The sequence below is a fragment of the Nicotiana tabacum genome, chromosome 5, assembly GCF_000715075.1.
Source record: "Nicotiana tabacum cultivar K326 chromosome 5, ASM71507v2, whole genome shotgun sequence".
Lineage (NCBI taxonomy): Eukaryota > Viridiplantae > Streptophyta > Magnoliopsida > Solanales > Solanaceae > Nicotiana > Nicotiana tabacum.
The window spans coordinates 93,963,457-93,967,967 of NC_134084.1; positions in this window are offsets into that span (position 1 = coordinate 93,963,457).

Here is a 4,511-nt window from a genome sequence, read left to right on the forward strand (position 1 = left end):
GACTGAACAAGACTCGAAACTACGTCGTTTGGTTAAGCTACGGTTTGGTCTGGGTATTGTAACGAGTTTGGGCTGTGATTAACTGGGTTTTGAGGGGGAATTTATTGGGCTGCGGTAATTCAAATCAAACATGGCCCAAAACCTTTGATCCATTCAACTCTTTCTCTTTCTTTTCAATTTTCTTTTATTTTCAAACTCTTTTTAAATTCTTTTCTTTTTAAAAAATAAAATAAAAATTAAACCCAAACTAATTCCTAAATCAAATTAATCCTACCACATTGAATTAATTAACTAATAATTACCACAATTAATTAAAAACTAAATTAAAGGAAAACTACCAAAATTCAATACTTAAATTAAAAGTGTGAAAATAAGTTATTTTTTGTGATTCTCCTCTTTTTTATAAAACAACTAATTTGCTAATTAATCCTAAAATGTAGAATTAAATCTTAAATGCAAATGCAACATATTTTTGTATTTTTCATTAATTAAACAAAATTAACATGCGCAGGCAAATGAATAATTAACGAAAAATGCTACAAAAATCTACGAAATTGCAAATAATGGGAAAATTTATTTTTCTTGAATCTATGGGAGTAATTCATATAGGACAAAAATCACGTGCTCACAGCTGCCCCTCTTTTCTCGGAAACACGAAGAGTTTTTGTGCAAAGATAAAGTGAGCGGATACGAGCGATTTTTGCCCGTTTGAATACTCCGTGGGAAGCATTTTTGAAAGATTTGACCGCACCCTGCTTCCGAGGTTGTCTACATATCCTTGACTATAGAGGAATTAGGTCAGTATAGTTTGGGAAATTTCGATAGCTGGGACTACCATGAAGCTATGATTTCACTGTTGCTGGTGCTGCTGCTACTGCTTACTGAACTCCTTATTACACCGTGACAAAATAAAAGAATCTAGACTAAACTATGATCTATGCATTACAAAAATCCAATCTATATTCTCAAATTTGATCTTGTGATTCCTGTTGCCTTGTTGACTTGTATTTTTCGGGTGAAGTTCCTTTGTTGCCGACTTGAATTGTAATCTGAGATGCTTTCCCTTTTCTTCAGGTGGGCGCCTGATTACTGAACTTGAACCTTCTTCCTTCGAACATTGGTGCTTTGTTCTTCAGGTGGGCTCCTGATTACCGACGCTTGAATTGATTTGTTCTCCAGGTGGGCTCCTGATTATCGACACTTGATCTGCTTTGTTCTCCAGGTGGGCTCCTGATTATCGATGCTTGAATTGCTTTGTTCTCCAGGTGGGCTCCTGATTACCGACGTTTTAATTGATTTGTTCTCCAGGTGGGCTCCTGATTACCGACACTTGAATTGCTTTGTTCTCCAGGTGGGCTCCTGATTTCAACAAAATAGACAAAACAAAGAAAATTTTCTGCCCCAGTTTGGTGGCTGTGCACATCTATGAGTGTTAACTGAATCATGTTACCAAATATCACTAATAATTTGAAAGCTAGATCCCATTGTCCAAGAGGGCCCTGAAAACTCCTAGTTAAATGACAGTTTTAAAGCTGAATTATGTTTTCTAAAGGTATGACTTTCGCTAAATCTCGTTATCCAAGAAGGTCTTAAAACAACATCCCATTATCCAGGAGGGTCCTGAAATCAAAAATCAAGTCTTATCTTAAGAGTGACAACTTTTATGGCTGAATTATACTACCCTACAATAGAACTTATGCTAAATCTTATTATCTAATGAAAATTTTAAAGCTAAGTCCTATTATTCAGGAGGGTCCTGAAAGCTCTTGATTGAATCCTATCTCAAGCATGAAAATTTTGAAGCCAATTTATATTACTTTGGGGTACATTTATGCCAGATTTTGCTACTCATGATTGTTTTGAATTTAAAACTAGGTCCCATTTTCCAGGAGAGTCCTGAGAATTTACTGTCAAACCTGTCTGGTGCTTGCTTTTCCCCTACGGAGGGTTTCTCCGGAACAAACGAAATTTTCTGCCCCTGTTTCAATTAGAGAAAAATCTTGTCAGTTTAAAACGTGGTGGTTAGTTTGTGGCATTCTTGCTGAAGGTGGCCTCACCGCTGCCATGCTTTGTTTTGACTGGCTTCCCCGAACTGGCCAAGAACCACTTGGCTTTCTGACTGCCTTTCAATCATATGACCTGGATAACCCGAGTATTCTATACCTAAACCATTGTGTTACATCTCTGACCCATCTATCTGAACCTCTGCATCTCCCATGAAATTACTAACCCTTCGACCAATGGAACTTTCCCTGACACCTTATTTCCCATTTTACATCATACTGTTTCTGGCGATGCTTTGGCCGCCCTGTGCTTTGTGCAATTTTGGGGAGTTGGTAGTGAGCTTTGAAACACTTTCTTATTTGGTTAAACAAAAATGACACTGGAAAACATCTTAGAGAAATAAACCCAAAAGAAATGAAATGCAATGACTTTGAAAGTTAGGGATAAGAAAAATCCAATTGGAAGACTGTCTGAAGGGGAAAAAGAAAAAGAGACTTATCTGAGTGGAGCAGCTGACACCAATGATCATGACATGCATTTTGGATTAATCGGCCCGGTCTATCCAACCAATCAACTTTTAGTTGTCGTACTTTACGCCCCGAGATCTTCAAAACCCAATTTCTTCACCAAAACATTGACCTTGTTCGGCCTGCGGTGCCTTGAAGGGTTTTTACCACCAAACCTCTCTTATTTGTTCATCTCTCAACTCACTTTCACCTTAAGGTTCCCGTGAAGGTTTTCACCTATAAGACTTTCTCATTTTTTATTTTTCTCAGCTTTCATCACCTTACGGTGCCCGTGAGGGTTTTCACCAATAAGATCTCTCATTTTTCATTTTTCTTATTTGGACCGGAATGTTGCCCCTGATATGAATCACCTCTGCTTTCTTGACTTGGCATCTCTCGAAGACTGATCGGAAGGTCTTTCTTTGGACCGTAACGTGAGCTCTTGGATAGGGTTAGAAAGAAGGGGTATCAAAAGGCTCAAAACAACTCAACTGGATTCAAAATTACAACTTTTGGAATCAGATTTCTTACAACAATCGCACCTTCTGCCCAGTTTCTTTGCTTGGGAACTTTTGGAATTTTTATTTTGATGGGACCGAACCGTGAGGCTGCCTACGTATCCTTAAAAGGAATCAGATCGAACGTAGTTTATGACATAAGAATTGATTTATTTTGTTGTGATTTTCTCTTTTCTTTTCTTTTTCTTTCTCCTTTTTTTCTTCTTTTTTCTCCTTTTGTTGTTTTTTTGTTTTTCCCTCTTTTCCGTTACTTATCTTTTGCGCTCGCGTTTCTGAACTTTGCTATTGATTCCAAAAGAGGGGTATGAAAGGAGATAAATAAGGCTCAAAGGGGTAACAAAGGATAAAATGTTTAGATAGCAGAACAAAATGCCTTCGCCATTCCAATCTTCAAAACATGCCAAGTACAAACAAATACAATTTAACCAAAGAAATCACACATAATATCTTTTGACCGCATCAGAATTGATATCCATTTCTACATATTTGCCTTCTATATCTGTTAAATACAAAGTACCATTGGACAACACTCTCGTTACGATGAACGACCCCTGCCAATTTGGGGCGAACTTGCCTTTTGCTTCAGCCTGATATGGAAAAATACGTTTCAATACTTGCTGACCCACTTCAAATTTTCGGGGGCGCACCTTCTTGTTGTATGCTTTTGCCATTCTCTTTTGATACAACTGACCATGACACAATGCTGCCAATCTCTTCTCATAAATCAAACTTAATTTCTCTAAACGGTCCTTGACCCACTCATCATCATCAATCTCGGCTTCAGAAACAATCCGAAGGGATGAGATTTCAACTTCCGCGGGTATCACCACCTCAGTGCCATATACCAACAAATAAGGAGTCGCACCTACTGAAGTGCGAACAATAGTGCGATAACCTAGAAAAGCAAAGGGCAACTTTTCATGCCATTGCCTGGAACCTTCCACCATTTTCCGAGGTATTGTTTTATGTTCTTGTTGGCTGCCTCGACTGCTCTATTCTCCTTGGGGCGGTATGGAGTAGAATTGCGATGCGTAATCTTAAACTGTTGACATACCTCTTTCATCAAATGACTGTTGAGATTAGCGCCATTATCTGTGATGATCACCTTTGGGATCCCGAACCGACAAATGATATTTGAGTGCACAAAATCGACCACGGTCACAGACTTGAAAGTTTTAGCTTCAACCCACTTGGTGAAATAATTAATGGCTATCAGAATGACATCCATTGGACGCTACTGGCTTGATTGGTCCAAATGACATCCATGCCCCAAGAAATGAAGGGCCATAGTGCGGACATTGTGTGTAATTCAGAGGGCGGAGAATGAATCAAATCTCCGTGTACTTGGCATTGATGACATTTGCGCACAAAACTGATACAATCTCGCTCCATAGTGAGCCATTAATAACCTGCTCGGAGAATCTTCTTTGCCAGAACGTACCCACTCATATGCGGTCCACAAACTCCAGAATGTACTTCGGTC